Below are 20,047 nucleotides of genomic sequence, written 5' to 3'. Positions count from 1 at the left end.
GATATTATATAAAGATCAAGGCACACCTGTAGGTTCAGTGATATTATATAAAGATCAAGGCACACCTGTAGGTTCAGTGATATTATATAAAGATCAAGGCACACCTGTAGGTTCAGTGATATTATATAAAGATCAAGGCACACCTGTAGGTTCAGTGATATTATATAAAGATCAAGGCACACCTGTAGGTTCAGTGATATTATATAAAGATCAAGGCACACCTGTAGGTTCAGTGATATTATATAAAGATCAAGGCACACCTGTAGGTTCAGTGATATTATATAAAGATCAAGGCACACCTGTAGGGTCAGTGATATTATTAAGATCAAGGTCCACCACCTGTAGGTTCAGTGATATTATATAAAGATCAAGGCACACCTGTAGGTTCAGTGATATTATAAAGATCATNCTGTAAGGTCAGTGATATTATATAAAGATCAAGGCCCACCTGTAGGTTCAGTGATATTATATAAAGATCAAGGCCCACCTGTAGGGTCAGTGATATTATATAAAGATTATAAAGTCCTTCCTGTAGGTTCAGTGATATTATATAAAGATCAAGGCCCACCTGTAAGGTCAGTGATATTATATAAAGATCAAGGCCCACATTGTACCTGTAGGGTCAGTTAAACATACAAGTCTTGAACCACCTGTCACAAAAGTATCTTTCTAATTTCTCTTTATTTCACATTTATATTCAGCAAACAACTCAAACACATAACACCCCTAACCAGCACAACGCTGTTCAATGGACATTAGTATAGTTATTGCTAGGACTCTATGGTAACGCACGTATACGTGTGGCGTGAGTGTAAAAATAAAACTTGAAACTTGAAATGAAATGAAATGAAAATAAAATGATTGTTATATTTTGTTGCTTTTGTGGTATTAAATCAATTACCAGCAAGGGTGATTAAGTAACGTGAATATCATCACCAATGTGTAATAACATGTTACTTATCCAGTATAATTAAGTTCATTTTTGCCCTTTTAACAGCGTTACGGCCCCTTGAACTTAATAAGTTATTTTTGTTTGTAGGTATCCTAATGTTTCTAAACCAAAAAGTTTACATGCTAGTTCAAATATGAACGAGATATTATGGTCGTTTGTAATTGTGTGAAGATTGATCAAAATCCCTCAGGGAATGAAGTCGCTAGAGCGCTGACAAGGGTTTGTAATTGTGTGAAGTTTGATCAAAATTCCTGATGGAATGAAGGCGCTAGAGCGCTAAAAAGGATTTTCTAAAAGTAGTAGCGATGACCTTAAACTTGACCTTACAACCCTGAAACTCAAACTTGTCCGAGATATTATGGTCGTTTGTAATTGTGTGAAGTTTGATCAAAATCTCTCAGGGAATGAAGTCGCTAGAGCGCTGACAAGGATTTTCTAAAAATAATAACGATGACCTTGACCTTAATCAGACAACCCTGAAACTCAAACTTGTCTGAAATATATTGGTCCTCTGTAATTGTATGAAGTTTGATCACATCCCTTAAGAAATGAAGCCGCTAGAGCGCTGACAAGGATTTTCTAAAAAAAGTAATGGTGACCTTGACCCAACAACCCTGAAACTCAAACTTGTCCGAGATAATATGGTCCTTTGTAATTGTGTGAAGTTTGATAAAAATCCCTCAAGGAATGAAGCCGCTAGAGCGCTAACAAGGATTTTCTAAAAATAGTTACGGTGACCGTGACCTTGACCCAACAACCCTGAAACTCAAACTTGTCCAAGATATTATGGTTCTTTGCAATTGTAGGAAGTTTGATCAAAATCCCTAAAGGTATGAAGCCGCAAGAGCGCTGACAAGGATTTTCTAAAAAAAAATACAGATCTTGAGGGACAGGAAACACATCAGGTCCTCACCTGATCTCACTAAATACAGATCTTGAGGGACACGTAACACATCAGGTCCTCCCTCATCTCACTAAATACAGATCTCGAGGGACAGGAAACAAATCAGGTCCTCTCCTCATCTTACTAAATACAGATCTCGAGGGACACGTAACACATCAGGTCCTCCCTGATCTTACTAAATACAGATCTCGAGGGACATCAGGTCCTCCCTGATCTTACTAAAATACAGATCTCGAGTGACAGGAAACACATCAGGTCATCACCTGATCTTACTAAATACAGATCTCGAGGGACAGGAAACACATCAGGTCCTCTCCTCATCTTACTAAATACAGATCTCGAGTGACAGGAAACACATCAGGTCCCCACCAGATCTCACTAAAATACAGATCTCGAGGGACAGGAAACACATCAGGTCATCACCTGATCTTACTAAATACAGATCTCGAGGGACAGGAAACACATCAGGTCATCACCTGATCTTACTAAAATACAGATCTCGAGGGACAGGAANACACGAAACACATCAGGTCCTCCCTGATCTCACTAAATACAGATCTTGAGTGACAGGAAACACATCAGGTCCTCACCTGATCTTACTAAATACAGATCTTGAGGGACACGAAACACATCAGGTCCTCCCTGATCTTACTAAAAACAGATCTTGAGGGACACGAAACACACCAGGTCCTCCCTGATCTTACTAAATACAGATCTTGAGGGACACGAAACACATCAGGTCCACTTATGATCCTCAAGCTCCAATTAGTCCTGGGACATGTCAGGTTGTCCTAACCCGGCCATTCCTCATTAGACATACTGTCGTATCTATTCTGAGCCTATAATTCAGGTCGTTACTGCTGTAGCAGAACCAGTTCTTCAGTGACGGCCAACTAACCCAGTATCTTTGTTGCTATCTGTATCGGAAATGAAAGTCCATAACTTGTAAAACCATGGTCTTAAGCATTTCCTGGTTGCACAATGAATCGACAAGAATACATAAAGTTCTTATTAGGAATATTGATTTTTTGGAGCCGACTGTTATAGAAACAAAGGGAAATCACATGCTTTTAGCCTCGCCGTACTGTTTTTATGATGGAGCTACCACCTCCTTCTCCAGCGTCATAAATCAACTCCTACACTTAACTCCTTCAGAGAAATCATAAACCATACTCAACTCTTTTGAAGCAAATTGTCAATTATCCTATCTTTCAATGACGTAAAATGATTTCAAATTCCCTCCCATCTCAAGGTATGCAAGATATATGGGTCCTATACCGAACATGTACCCTTTCATAAACTTTGATTTCAATATGTGTTGTGTGAATTAATTGTCCTCATATTTTATTTTGATCAGCAGGAGAATATCAACTGCCCAGACACAATTTGAGTTCAAATTCAGATGAACATCACATCAAATAAAGAGTCATATCAAATACAAAAAAAATCTGTTCCTTTTACACCTTAGACCAGCGTTTTGCACTGACATGTTTAACGATTTATAAAAGGAACAAATAACCCTCATCCGCCCATCCTACAGCTCACTCACACACACATACACACACAATGAATAACCTATATACACATCCTACAGCTCACTCACAAACACATACACACACAATGAACCCTCTATATACCCATCCTACCGCTCACTCACACACATACACACACAATCAATACCATATATACCCATCATACAGCTCACTCACACACACATCCTAACATAATGAATACCCTATATACCCACCCTTCAGCTCACTCACACACACATACACCCACAATGAATACCCTATATCCCCATCCTACAGCCCTCTCACACACACATACACACATAATGAATACCGTATATGCCCATCCTATAGCTAACTCGCACACACATACACACACAAAGAATACCATATATACCCATCCTACTGCTCACTCACACACACATACAATGAATACCCTATATACCCATCGTACAGCTCACTCACACACATACACGCACAATGAATACCATATATCCCCATCCTACAGCTCCCTCACACCCGCATACACACACAATGAATACACTATATACCCATCCTTCAGCTCACACACACGCACATACTTCATAAACTTTGATTTCAATATGTGTTGTGTGAATTAATTGTCCTCATATTTTATTTTGATCAGCAGGAGAATATCAACTGCCCAGACACAATTTGATTTCAAATTCAGATGAAAATCACATCAAATAAAGAGTCATATCAAAAACAAAAAGAAATCTGTTCCTTTTACACCTTAGACCTGCGTTTTGCACTGACATGTTTAACGATTTATAAAAGGAACAAATGACCCTCATCCGCCCATCCTACAGCTCTCTCACACACATACACACACAATAAATACCCTATATACCCATCCTTCAGCTCACACACACACACATACAAACACAATGAATACCCTATATTCCCATCCTACAGCTCACACGCACACACACATACACACACGATGAATACCCTATATACCCCTCCTACAGCTCACTCACACCCACATACACACACAATGAATCCCCTATATACCCATCCTACAGGTCACACACACACACATACACACACAATAAATACCCTATATACCCATACTACAGCTCACTCACACACACATCCTAACATAATGAATACCCTATATACCAATCCTACAGCTCACTCACAAACACATACACACACAATGAATCCCCTATATACCCATCCTACAGGTCACACACACACACATACAAACACAATGAATACCCTATATGCCCATCCTACAGCTCACTCCCACACACATACACACACAATAAATACCCTATATACCCATCCTTCAGCTCACTCACACACACACATACACACACTATGAATACCCTATATACCCATCGTACAGCTCACTCACACACATACACACACAATGAACCCTCTATATACCCATCCTACCGCTCACTCACACACACACATACACACACAATGAATCCCATATATACCCATCCTACTGCTCACTCACACACACATACAATGAATACCCTATATACCAATCCTACAGCTCACTCACACACATACACACACAATGAATACCTTATATACCCATCATACAGCTCACTCACACACACATACACACACAATGAATACCATATATAATGTCCACTGAACTACAGTTTTGGTTCATTCTGTGAGCTGGAATCTCCTGGTAACAGTGACAACTTATAGATTTGTCTATAGACATACAGTATGGCTCTACTAAGCTAAATGCTTTCATTGAGGTATATTGTATAGCTGATTATACGGTGTGGACTTAGAGCTACAGGCCAATCACAGACTGGCTCCATCCCCTCTGATCAATACATATTGGGTTATATGTGTTTGCTTTGGTTAATTCTGTATACACCAGTATTTACTGAGGCAGGAATAAAGGCTACTGGACTACTCCATTCTATCAACCCATCAAAGCATGCCTTGTGTATTAAATTGAAAGAGAATTCATTTTCATTGCATAACCGGTACAGACTCAAAAACATGGAAGCTCCCAGTCATATGCCATAGTGCCTTCATTTTCTAATTTCTAAATAGAGATTGTTAAGTTACACATTGAGCCTACCACAATGCTTAACATAGATCGTAACTTGCCTTTCCTATTTAGTGTCTGCCCTGTGATGACCAGCAGCAGTATAAACAACTAACCTGTCAAGGTTACGGAGAGTTGCTTCCCCTGCTACTGAACAAATGTTATATTGATTTCACAATAATATTGTCATTTTCATATTAATGTACACCAATCCTTAAAATGACCTCACATTTATGGACACTGAAATGGTTACTTCTAGGGGAAAAACTAAATACAACTACATTATAAAATTATTTAATGAAGTCTTGATAAAATCTAATAAAGCCAATGTGTATATTATATTTCACATGAAGAATATAATTATTATTATCTTCTGAATTTTAAGTGAACAAAAATACTTCACATCAAGAAAACAAAAATTATTTCATGTCATGAAAACTGCTTATGCTACAATTTCACTTCGCTCATACAATATATCACCAAGCCCTGCTACTATCATTCCACTCACTGATCACTCAACCATCAACTATGAATGTTTCATGATAATGAAAATATTCCACCTTCTCCTACGTGTATACATGTATATCCTACAGGGGATCTCCTATTGTCTAGTTTAAGCTAGTGAAAGACAAGAGCTTAACCTTCACAGCATTTTTTTTAGATAAACAGTTTGTTTAGATAACCTCCAAACTATTGGTGATTATATATATCTCTTATCATTGGTGATAACCCCCTTACCATTGATGATAACCCAATGACCATTGATTTGATGATAATCTACTGACCATTGATGATTATAACCTCCTATATATATTCAGCATTCAGTTTGTTTAACTTTGCAGACCATTCAATGGTCATCTTTAGAAAAGGTTCACAAAACATTCTTTTCAGTTACAACCAAGTACCAGAAATACTTAATTAATATTTATGTTGTAATTATTAGGATCAGCTTTAAAGTATTTAATTAGCACACTTATATACAAAAAGACAGACCCTTTATAATTGTGCTTTGTGTTGATATAAAAAATATATAATAGTCATCAAGTAACGACAATCACTAACCATCAAACAAAGAACAATATTCAATATCTGTCCTGGACAGCAATTTTGTTGACTATATATATATATAAATGTATACCATGTACCAGTGGGGAAATAGACTAGAGTAAGAGTTGCTGCCCTTGAAATATGCTGAACACTACATATGATCCTCACTAGATGTCCAAGGTCACAGGGTACTGTTTAAAACCCAGATTTATTGTATTTTCACCAGTGATATAACTGCAATGATATAAAAATGTTGTAATTTCACATATGATGATGAAAGCCTTTCTATGTAAAGCTGCATTACATTGCCAGAGATGTTCTGGTTACATGCAGATGAAATGACGGCGAGATACGTCGTTGTTTTGGTACAGCTTAGCTACATATACATTAATTAGGTATTCACTTGGCTATATAATTGATAAATTTGACCGGTAACCAATATAAAACGGCCCACTGGCTTGTTGTCAAGTGTGACATCATTACAATACAAGCATACTGAGTATTGCTTAAGCAATACATGTCCCATACCGATCCCCGCTAGCTATTACACTGTAATGATTTATAAAAATGGTGCCCTTTGGTGTTAATTTGGGAAAATGAAAAGTATACAATTAGCTTGTAACTGATTTTAATGTAATTTTATTGTAAAAAAAAATCAGAATAAATTACTTTCCATGTATACTGTATATTACATACACATTTGACACTTTAAGTTCAGTAATGAACCAATTATATCGATTATTGAATTTGTTATTGAATAATCAGAATCGAACAGGACAAATCAATCAATGTTCGATTATTATATATCGATCATCAGTCCATCATTGGCTTCAACTTGGATTTTGTATTAATAGCAGCGGTGGCCTTGACCTCAACTCTACAACTCTGAAACTCAAACTTGTCCAAAATATTATGATACTTTGTAATTGTGTGAAGTTTGATCAAAATTCCTCAAGGAATGTAATGGTGACGTTGACCTTGACCCGACAACCCTGAAACTCAAAATTGTCAGAGATATTATGGTCCTTTGTAATTGTGTGAAGCTTGATCAAAACTCCTGATGGAATGAAGCCGCTAGAGTGCTGACAAAGATTTTCTTAAAATAGTAACGGTGACCTTGACCCAACAACCCTAAAATTCGAACATTTCCGAGATATTATGGTCGTTTGTAATTGTATGAAATTTGATCAAAATCCCTCAAGGAATGAAGCCACTAGAGTGCTGACAAGGATTTTCTAAAAATAGTAACGGTGACCTTGACCTTGACCTAACAGCCCTGAAATTTGAATATGTTAAGAGAGATATAATCGTCCTTTGTATTTTTGAAGTTTGATCAAAATCCCTCGAGGAATGAAGCCGCTCGAGTGCTGACAAACATTGGTGTTACGTACATATGTACACAGACGGACAGACAGGAAACCTATATATATATATATATATAGTCCCTCCGGTTTCACAGGTATGAGACTTAAATAATGCCAACGATCACCCTATTGATTCCCACACTTTTTCAATATAGTTAATATTATTTTGTCTATGTATTTTACAACTGTGATAAATAGAAAGTTAATTAGTTTCCAATGCAATGGCGGGCTATTTATATTTCACTGGCATGGAATAAAAAAGTACCCAAACGGAATCCATTAAATAAATACAGTAACCAAAGGGAAACCATTAAATAAATACATTACCCAAAGGAAAACCATTAAATAAATATAGTACCTAAAGGAAAACCATCAAATAAATACAGTACCCAAAGGGAAACCATTAAATAAATACAGTACCCAAAGGGAAACCATTAAATAAATACAGTACCCAAAGGAAAACCATTTAATATAGTGACGTAATCTAGACATGAAATATTTCTAAAGATAACAAAATTGTTATACACAAATGTCGACAAAAGTCTTCCACTACTCAATGACACACTTACGACATTCATTAATTAACTTCATAATTATGCAACTAAATATAACCATGCCATAAGAAAACTGGTCACAAAGGAAAAACCATTTCTCTATTATCCATTTTGATCAAACAATGAATATTCCCTTTAAATCATTCCTTGTGTTAACCATTGTTCTATGGTATTTGACAGTGACCAGTCACCACCTAATTTAGATATGTCACAAACCAACAGGTACATAGACAGTATTTCATTGCTCATACAAAAGAAAAAAAATTGTACAATATTACCTCTATAGGGTAAACATCTGACCTCTCCTACAAATTTGACCCCAAACAAAAATATTTGACATCTAGTACAAACATCTGACCTCAAGAATGCATATTTGACTTCTGGTGCACATATCTGACCTCTAGTATAATCGTCTAACCTCTACTGCAAATATTTGACCTCTAGTACAAACATTTGACCTCTAGTACAAATATTTGACATCTAGAACAAACATCCAAATTCTTGTAACAAACACCTTACTTCTATTACAAACATCTGACCTCTAGTGCAAATATTTGACCTCTGATACAACCATGTGACCTCTAATATAAACATCTGACCTCTAGTACACACACATGATCTGTTGCGCAACCTCTACTAAGAGTTGGAACAACATGATATCAGTGCTATCAGGACTGCAGTGTTCTTTGTCTAGCCATCACACTGGCAGTCCTCACTGTATCTCCAAACACTAATTAAAATCTGTAAAACAACCCCTAACTCAGTTATGTATCTCAGACATGAGACATCCCAAGAGATTTGGTTATGAAATTCTTTGCTTTTCTTCATGGAATACATATCTAAATCAAAGTAAACATGTCTGCTCTGTACATGTATTCCTACCTGCTATATATAGTCACACTGTAGTGGTAATTTCTATCTTGTAATCATGGAAGTGACACTACTTGTTTGCCTTATCACCAAAACATGTTGTGACATAATATCTATCTGATAACAAAAGCAGGTGGCAATTATCTACCTGGTAACCAAGGCAGTGGCAATTATCTACCTGGTAACCTAGGCAGTGGCTATAGTTTCTACCTGGTAACCTAGGCAGTGGCTTTAGTTTCTACCTGGTAACCAAGGCAGTGGCTGTAATTTCCACCTGGCGACCAAGGCAGTGGCTATAGTTTCTACCTGGTTACCTAGGCAGTGACTATTGTTTCTACCTGGTAACCTAGGTGGTGGCAGTAGTTTCTACCTGGTAACCTAGGCAGTGGCTATAGTTTATACCTGGTAACCTAGGCAGAAGCTTTAGTTTCTACCTGGTAACCTAGGCAGTGGCTATAGTTTCTACTTGGTAACCTAGGCAGTATCTATAGTTTCTACTTGGTAACCTAGGCAGAAGCTATAGTTTCTACCTGGTAACCTAGGCAGTGGCTATAGTTTCTTCTTGGTAACCTAGGCAGTGGATATAGTTTCTACCTGGTAACCAAGGCAGTGGCTATTGTTTCTACCTGGTAATCTAGGCAGTGGCTATAGTTTCTATTTGGTAACCTAGGCAGTGGCTATAGTTTCTACTTGGTAACCTAGGCAGTAGATATAGTTTCTATTTGGTAACCTAGGCAGTGGATATGGTTTCTACTTGGTAACATAGGCAGTAGATATAGTTTCTATTTGGTAACCTAGGCAGTGGATAAAGTTTCTACTTGGTAACCTAGGCAGTGGATATAGTTTCTACTTGGTAACCTAGGCAGTGGATATAGTTTCTACTTGGTAACCTAGGCAGTGGATATAGTTTCTATTTGGTAACCTAGGCAGTGGATATAGTTTCTACTTGGTAACCTAGGCAGTGGATATAGTTTCTACTTGGTAACCTAGGCAGTGGCAAATTTCTACCTGGTAGTTAAGGCAGTGATATTATTTCCAACCTTGTAACCAAGGCAGTGAAAACTGTTTTTTTGTTTTTTTGGCCCTTGCATCACCGATGAGTCCTAAGGACAAAATTATGCAGTGAATATCATTTTTGGCTTACTGCATCTATTACTGCATCTATTACTGCATCTATTACCACATGTTTAGGGTACTATCACCTCTGTGTGTGTTGACTTTATCTTTCATTACAACAGTGATAATTCCTGTAAATTAATGTTACTTTTGAACCTTATAAACCACCAGAATCTCATGTACATATTCAATAAACGTGTATTTCCATAATTTCGGCTCATCTTGCATTTGTATTCAATTAGATTGCCATGTCTGATGCCCATACACCCACACTGGTCTGTACTTGTCCCGTTGCTACACAGACCTTGTCACAGGGTCATTATGAGAGATGACAGTAACACTTCTCAGAAATCTTGTCAGTGCACGCCATTATCGACATCTTTTGAGAATAAACTTGATACACACAATAGATACACGCATCTTTTAAAATTGATATTAAGGGCCATATATTTATAAATATACATATAATGTTTCTGCATTTTTATTCAAATCTAGCTTTCAGTGCAAAGACGATGCAGAAATGCTCAATACAGAGATCTTTATGCAACATGTATTTTTTTTAAATTGGCATAATGTTTTAAAGAATGCACATGTATATTCATTAGCTAGCTCCATTTCAATAAGGCTTCATTCATATGTGTCTCTAATGTAATTCTATATTTCCTAGTATTGATTAGTTAATTCATTTTATCACATAATGTACTGTGTTATCCAGTGAATATACCCCATGTCATATTTTTTTGCATATTAACCCATGTAATATGACCTATCAGCCCTGTGATTGGTTGTATGTGTCAATTGTTTCAATTGTGACGCCTAGGACAAGTACATGACGTCACAGACTTTCGAACTGGAGTCAAAATTTCGGCTTTTTACATTTCAAAGTTGCATAAAAATTGTCTTTTTTACACGAATAAATGCCACAAATCTTGCTTATGTGATAATCGTATGAAATGGAAACTAATGTAAGATCCTTTATGTCTTGTCATTCAAGAAAGTTCAGTTGGCAATTTTTTTACTCCAGAAATAGTCCATCCTCCCTGATCACCGAAGGTGGCCGCGATCATGAATGCAAAAACAACAGAAAATGTTAAGGTGTTATGGCAAACTTACTGTTTTTCCAGCATTATTATTAAAACTATATTTATATTTAGACTTGTTTGGTATTATTCTATATTATCACATTAATTTCAACATAGTGAAAAATACAAAATGCTTATGTCAGCCGATCCAGATAACCCTGAAATGTATTAATTGTAACAATGTATGTTTTGCATGAATACAATAATGAATTAATTTCTATGATATCACCACACCAGTGAACACCGTGTTACTCTCACGTAGCATGTACAACAGCCAACATTAGAAACAATAATGCCCTATTAATTAATTCAGCAGCGAAGACAGACACATCGAGTACAAAATTCAATAATTTTTTGCTTTTACTCTTTTCTTATTCAACTTCATCTTCCATTTCAGGATAGAAATTTATGGCTGGTAATTATTTCTATTATATTGAAATCAAGGTGTACTAAATCAATATTCTACACTAAACTTGCTTCCTGTAATTTGTCTTTGTTACACTTCATAAAATGTCTGTAACAAGCAGTTTCACAGTTTTATAAATTATGATTTTGAAGATAAATAGAACAAGGCCTTTATGAGGAAGCACCCATAGGTGATATTAATACCCACAGCTGGAGAACATATAGGCGGAAATCCACAAATTAGATTTAACAAGTTCTCAAATCTGTTTCCTGTAAAAATGGCCTTGGGCATGGGCAGAATGATATTCACAAATGTATTACAGATCTTTTCTGATAGGGAAGTGATTTTGTGTTTTGATAAAACAATAGACCTTGTGAGGTATGGACCATGATACGATATAAGAGGTTATGTGTTACTGTATAATCTCATAAGTGACAGTATATCATAATACTTTTAATCTGAGTTTAAAACGAGACTGGAGAAATTATAACTGATTGTCAAAAGAGAGGAAAAACTGTTTCTTACATTTTCCAGCTCAGATATATAATACATGCTAGTGTGTTTGATGAACTTCATTTAATTTGGCTCCAAACCTTGTGCTGGACACTAGTACTGCTGTGACCTTTCAGGAATACTATGTCACATACCTGGTATAAGGAATACAGTTAACATCCATTTTTAAAAAAATGTCTTGATGCATTACAGGGGCGTAGCTTATTATATGTCCTTGATGGGAGTGGATTTCTTTAGGGCCAGGGAAGGGCCCCCAACAGAAATTTTAAGATCCATCTGTTTCAAGAGGGTGAATCATACTACTAATCGCAAAAATGAGACATTCTTTGCAAAATTAAGACATTCTACAATAAGATTAATAATCTTATTGTAGAATGTCTCAATTTTGCAATTAGAAGTACGATCATTATGTTTAATTTTTATTTCATATCAAATTACATTCCTGAAGACACATCCAATATGCCATAAGCAGTGGGGTTATTTTGCTGTCATTTTTTTATTTTTTTTATTTGGCGGTTTCATCTGTATACCAGCATACAACCACACATCAGAAATTAGGTGATGGGCGATTATTGGAGACAAAATTTGAAAATTGTAAAAGCTCTATAAGGCCTATAAGTACTGTACAAGGAAAGACAGACCAGTTTTGGTATGGACCTTGGTTGGAACTGATCAAAGGCACAGTAGTCTAGTGGCAGGACATCGGCTCGTGAACGAAGGTTTGCAGGTTCGAGTCACGGCACAGCATTGTGTTGTATCTTTGAACAAGATACTTTGCTCACTCCGAAGTGCTAGAATTGTAGAATGCTAGCTGTGAGCAATGGCAGCACCGGCTGTATGCTCCCCAGGGCGTTGAGAAAGATATTGGCTGGTTACAAAGGCCCTATAACAACGGATAATAATTTGTGAACCACTTTGAGATGACCTACGAACTAGGATGTGATAAAGTGGTAAATAAGAACCTCAAATTATTATCATTATAAGTCAAGCTCCGGAGCCAACCTTAACATCCGGTGAAGTCTATATCAAAAGAGTGTCGGTGGCTTTGTCTGAGTTAGCCGTCTTTACACAGAATTACACCTGTACATTCACACTATCTAAAGAAAACCTTCTAAGTATCACATCCATGCATGTCTAACCTTATGTTGGTCTATTTAATATGGGACTTCTACAGCATTATTAAGATGAGGCAGGGTATACAAGCTTCCAAGTGGCATGTACCATATTAACACCAGCAGTTATAGACTGATACACTATCTAAAGCAAATCTTACAACATTAACTGCAGTACGTGCTATTTGTTGCATTTCTTTAATGTTTTTGGGCCTAATGGGTATCAATCCATAGAGTGAAATAATCGCTGGCAACAGATTTAAAATGGTGCCACTAGATTGTTAGGACACCACTATAATCACTTGGCTCTATTCCCTATACCTGACCTCATTAGGTACATGTCCCCTTACCTGTCTCATAGGGCCCATGGTCCCTTCAACTGACCTCACAAGGCACAGATCCCTTTATCTGTCTCACAGGGCTAATGGTCCCTTCATCTGACCCTACAAGGCACAGATTCCTTCACCTGTCTCATAGGGCGAATGGTCCCTTCATCGGACCTCACAAGGCACAGATCCCTGTACCTGTCTCACAGGGCTAATGGTCCCTTCATCGGACCTCACAAGGCACAGATCCCTTCACCTGTCTCACAGGGCTAATGGTCCCTTCACCGGACCTCACAAGGCACAGATCCCTTCATCTGTCTCAAGGGCTCATAGACCCTATACCTGACCTCATTAGGTACAGGTCCCTGTACCTGTCTCACAGGGCTAATGGTCCCTTCAACTGACCTCACAAGGCACAGATCCCTTCACCTGTCTAACAGGGCTAATGGTCCCTTCATCTGACCCTACAAGGCACAGGGGTCCCTGTACCTGTCTCACAGGGCTAATGGTCCCTTCATCGGACCTCACAAGGCACAGATCCCTTCACCTGTCTCAAGGGCTCATAGTCCCTATACCTGACCTCATTAGGTACATGTCCCTTAACCTGTCTCATAGGGCCCATGGTCCCTTCAACTGACCTCACAAGGCACAGATCCCTTTATCTGTCTCAAGGGCTAATGGTCCCTTCATCTGACCCTACAAGGCACAGATCCCATCACCTATCTCACAGGGCTAATGGTCCCTTCATCTGATCCTACAAGGCACAGATCCCTTCACCTGTCTCATAGGGCTAATGGTCCCTTCATCTGACCCTACAAGGCACAGGGGTCCCTGTACCTGTCTCACAGGGCTAATGGTCCTTTCATCTGACCTCACAAGGCACAGATCCCTTCACCTGTCTCAAGGGCACATAGTCCCTATACCTGACCTCATTAGGTACATGTCCCTTTACCTGTCTCATAGGGCCCATGGTCCCTTCAACTGACCTCACAAGACACAGATCCCTTTCTCTGTCTCACAGGGCTAATGGTCCCTTCATCTGACCCTGCAAGGCACAGATCCCTTTATCTGTCTCACAGGGCTAACGGTCCCTTCATCTGACCCTACAAGGCACAGATCCCTTTATCTGTCTAACAGGGCTAATGGTCCCTTCATCTGACCCTACAAGGCACAGATCCCTTTATATGTCTCACAGGGCTAATGATCCCTTCATCTGACCCTACAAGGCAGATATCCCTGTACCTGTCTCACAGGGCTAATGGTCCCTTCATCTGACCCTACAAGGCACAGATCCCTGTGCCTGTCTCACAGGGCTAATGGTCTCTTCATCTGACCTCACAAGGCACAGATCCCTTCACCTGTCTCACAGGGCTAATGGTCCCTTCATCTGACCTCACAAGACACATATCCCTTCACCTGTCTCAAGGGCACATAGTCCCTATACCTGACCTCATTAGGTACATGTCCCTTTCCCTGTCTCATAGGGCCCATGGTCCCTTCAACTGACCTCACAAGGCACAGATCCCTTTATCTGTCTCAAGGGCTAATGGTCCCTTCATCTGACCCTTCAAGGCACAGATCCCTTTATCTGTCTCACAGGGCTAATGGTCCCTTCATCTGATCCTACAAGGCACATGGGTCCCTGTACCTGTCTCACAGGGCTAATGGTCCCTTCATCAGACCTCACAAGGCACAGATTCCTTCACCTGTCTCAAGGGCTCATAGACCCTATACCTGACCTCATTAGGTACAGGTCCCTGTACCTGTCTCACAGGGCTAATGGTCCCTTCAACTGACCTCACAAGGCACAGATCCCTTTATCTGTCTCACAGGGCTCATAGTCCCTATACCTTACCTCATTAGGTACATGTCCCTTTACCTGTCTCATAGGGCCCATGCATGGTCCCTACATGTACACCTGACCTCACAAGGCACAGATCCTTTTACCTGTCTCACAGGGCTCAGATCCCTACACTTGACCTCACTAGGCACAGGTCCCTATACCGGTCTCACAGCGTACGTGGTCCTTACATCTGACCTCAATAGGTACACATCCCTTTAACTGTCTCACAGGGCTCATGGTCCCTACACCTGACCTCACTAGGTACAAATCCCTATACCTGTGTCATAGGGCTTATGGTCCCTACATTTGACTTCACTAGGTACAAATCCCTATACCTGTCTCATAGGGCTCATGGTCCCTACACCTGACCTCACTAGGTACAAATCTCTGTACCTGGATCATTGGCCTCAATTGTCTATACCTGGCCTCAAAAGGCACAGGTCCCTGTACTGTACCCGTCTCACAGGGCTCAAACCACTACACCTGACCTCACAAGACACAGGTCCCTGTACCTGTCTCACAGGGCTCAAATCACTACACCTGACCTCACAAGACACAGGTCCCTGTACCTGTCTCATTGGGCTCAATTCCCTATACATGACCTCATAGAGCAGAGGTCCCTATACTTGACGCCATAGAGCAGAGATCCCTATATACCTGACCTCATAGAGCAGAGATCCCTATATATACCTGACCTCATAGAGCAGAGATCCTTATACCTGACCTCATAGAGCAGAGGTCCCTACACCTGACCTCATAGAGTAGAGGTCCCTATACCTGATCACTTAGAGCAGAGATCCCTATACCTGATCACTTAGAGCAGAGATCCCTATACCTGATCACTTAGAACAGAGATCCCTATACCTGACCTCATAGAGCAGAGATCCTTATACCTGACCTCATAGAGCAGATATCCCTACACCTGACCTCATAGAGCTGATATCCTTATACCTGACCTCATAGAGCAGATATTCCTAAACCTGACCACATAGAGCATAGATACTTATACCTGACCTCATAGAGCAGAGATCCTTATACCTGACCTCATAGAGCAGAGATCCCTACACCTGACCTCATAGAGCAGATGTCCCTATACTTGACCATTTACAGCAAATGTCCTTATACTGACCTTTTAGAGCAGAGTGTTCCCCATACAAGCTTTTCAGTATTTTCTATTTGAACCGAATGAATGACATCTTTAACCGGCCTTCTTTTGTCAAATTATATTAAAATTGCGATAAAAAGAAACAAGAGTATTGCGGGGCGGACCAATATACGCCGGTCGCATGCCATATAGAGTTATATACCTTCTTACATTGAAATAAGATCTGCATCATTCTTAGAGTGGTTAGCTGACATGCTATAAAAAATGACCTGGTTTTCATTATTGACCTCAAAGGACAGAGGTTTTCATTATTGAATTTCGAGGACAGAGGTTTTCATTATTGACTTCAGATGACCTGGTTTTCATTATTAACCTCACAGGACAGAGGTTTTCATTATTGACCTCACAGGACAGAGATTTTCATTATTAACCTCAAAGGACATAGGTTTTCATTATTGACCTCACAGGACAGAGGTTTTCATTATTGACCTCAAAGGACAGAGGTTTTCATTATTGACTTCACTGGACAGAATGTTTCATTATTGACTTCAGATGACCTGGTTTTCATTATTGACCTCACAGGACAGAGGTTTTCATTATTGACTTCAAAGGACAAGAGGTTTTCATTATTAACCTCAAAGGACAGGGGTTTTCATTATTGACCTCACAGGACAGAGGTTTTTATTATTGACCTCAAAGGACAGAGGTTTTCATTATTGACCTCACAGGGCAGAGGTTTTCATTATTGACCTCACAGGACAGAGGTTTTCATTCTTGACCTCAAAGGACAGAGGTTTTCATTATTGACCTCACAGGACAGAGGTTTTCATTCTTGACCTCAAAGGACAGAGGTTTTCATTATTGACCTCACAGGACAGAGGTTTTCATTCTTGACCTCAAAGGACAGAGGTTTTCATTATTGACCTCACAGGACAGAGGTTTTCATTATTGACCTCACAGGACAGATGTTTTCATTATTAACCTCACAGGACAGGATTTTCATTCTTGACCTCAAAGGACAGAGGTTTTCATTAGTGACCTCACAGGACAGAGGTTTTCATTCTTGACCTCAAAGGACAGAGGTTTTCATTATTGACCTCAAAGGACAGAAGTTTTCATTATTGACCTCACAGGACAGAGGTTTTCATTCTTGACCTCAAAGGACACAAGTCTACATATATACCTGACCACAAAGGTTTGAATTATTGACCTCAAAGGACAGGGGTTTTCGTTATTGACCTCAAAGGACAGGGGTTTTCATTCTTGACCAGGAAGGACAGGGGTTTTCATTATTGACCTCAAAGGACAGGGGTTTTCATTATTGACCTCAAAGGACAGAGGTTTTCATTATTAACCTCAAAGGACAGAGGTTTTCATTATTGACCTCAAAGGACAGGGGTTTTCATTATTGGTTTCAGAGGACAGAGCTTAAATATATATGTGACAACAAAGGACAGAGGTCCCTATTCCTGACCTCTCAAAGCAGTTTTCTTCATACCGGACCTTACAGGACACTAGCACAAAGGTCTCTATATAGAGGTTCTCATACCTGACCTTACAGGACACTAGCACAGAGGTCTCTATATAGAGGTTCTCATACCTGACCTCAAAGACTGGTCTCTTTATCTGACTTCCCAAATGCAAAGAAGAGGTCCCTTTACTTGACCTCACATGGCAGTATATCATCTATACCTGACCTTACATGTCACAGGTCCTGTTCAGCTAACCTTTCTGCTGGTATTATACAATGATCCTGTAGATGTCATCTGCGATCAATGTTACAAGTTACTGCTACACATATACCAGGGGTAACAAGTGAATCTCCTTCCTCAACATGGCCAAACTAAGTGTTTACCCCTTGTGTCTCATAATTCGACCAGTCTAACAGCTTTCATCTGTTATGTACAATAACTTGACTGGTCTAACAGCTTTAACTCCCTGTATATATAGTCCTTCTGAAACATGGGGTCTAAATTACTGCTAAACATACAATGTATACAGACTGCTTTAGGCAAAATATAGAATATGTTAACCCACACTAAGATTTATTTCCAGTACCAGTCTAATATTTACTTAAATATGATTAAGTAATAGCAGAAACACGATGCCTGTTTCTACACAATTGAATTTCATCTTGTACAAACTGAGGTCACATCAATGATTCATACAAAATTCAATTGATCTGCTTGTGTAGAGAAATTGTATAAGGAAGAGTGAAAGATTATGGATGAGTTGAATCCCAGAGAATGGAACACTTTGTCTGTATACTTATATTGCAGTCAAGTCAAATCAAATTAGCATGAGATGGCACAGTTACAATAAGTGTTCTTTCTGTATCTCCCATTAACCTGTTCAATGATGGATTTTTTCCTTGTGAGAATCTGACCCTGATGATGTCTAGAATCAGATCACAAGTCCTACAATGTCCTTATTATCAGCTGCTGTGCTCTCCAGACTGTCCACACAATACATCACTGATTACACGGTCAATCCTGCTTATTTGCCACCATCACTGAGAAACCTTGCAATGTCGGGAACATATATGGATAGAGTAAAAGAGCTCTTGAGACAAAATACATTTCATTGCTCTATTAAATATAGCATTCCCCAAGTATTGACAGTATCTGTGAATTATCCATTTGCAAACAATTCTTACCTGTTAACAATATATAATGCTGGTTTTAGTTAAGCTTCTTGTCCACAGGTATGGGTTGAGAGGTTAGAACAACAGGAGGGTCAAAGGTCTCATCAGCTGAGGTTAGACAGGTTGCATCAGCAGAAATCAGCTGTCCAGGTAAGCCAGCTTCCTGTATATCTTTAGTATGTGTCTGACTTGGCCAATCTTGAGATTGATTTTCTGGTAGAAAGTTTGAGCACTGTGTGTCTTTGCTGGTGTGTAATAATACATTGCCCACTGTATCAGTGTTCCCGTTATGGTTGTTTGTTGGCGCTATGCAGTCTCCTTGGCTACACAGGTTCTCTTCCACTCCTTCCTGTTTCACCACTCCCTGGTCAGTGTCCACACCAGAACTACCCCCGTCCCTCGCCGCTATCTCTATGGTGTGACTTTCTAATACAGACACATCCTCACTTGATTCATTGCCAATATCTTTGCTTGGAGACTCGGACACATTAATATTACAGATTTTTTGCCCGTCTTTGAATTCCTCTATATTGATTGTTAAGATTTCATCTTGCTCGCTTTCAGACACTACATGTTCAATAATATGTGGGATATTAAATTTAACAGGTGGATTTTCTGTAGCAGCCTCTTTCAATTTCCCTGATTCAGCATTTG

At 39.0% G+C, this 20,047-nt stretch overlaps 1 protein-coding gene across 1 annotated transcript in view; it reads right to left on the bottom strand.

Annotated features, from left to right (window-relative positions):
* LOC110456736 (protein stoned-B-like) overlaps positions 1–19,478 on the bottom strand; it is a 43,442-nt gene extending 23,964 nt beyond the window's left edge. Inside the window, exon 1 of the mRNA XM_021507659.1 lies at positions 19,406–19,478. The gene's annotated coding sequence lies outside the window, so the exon portion shown is untranslated. The remainder of the gene's footprint in view (positions 1–19,405) is intronic.
* Between the last annotated feature and the right edge of the window lie 569 nt (positions 19,479–20,047).

This window comes from Mizuhopecten yessoensis, unplaced genomic scaffold (genome assembly GCF_002113885.1).
Source record: "Mizuhopecten yessoensis strain PY_sf001 unplaced genomic scaffold, ASM211388v2 scaffold8839.2, whole genome shotgun sequence".
Taxonomy (NCBI): domain Eukaryota; kingdom Metazoa; phylum Mollusca; class Bivalvia; order Pectinida; family Pectinidae; genus Mizuhopecten; species Mizuhopecten yessoensis.
This window is presented reverse-complemented; position numbering and strand designations above follow the sequence as displayed.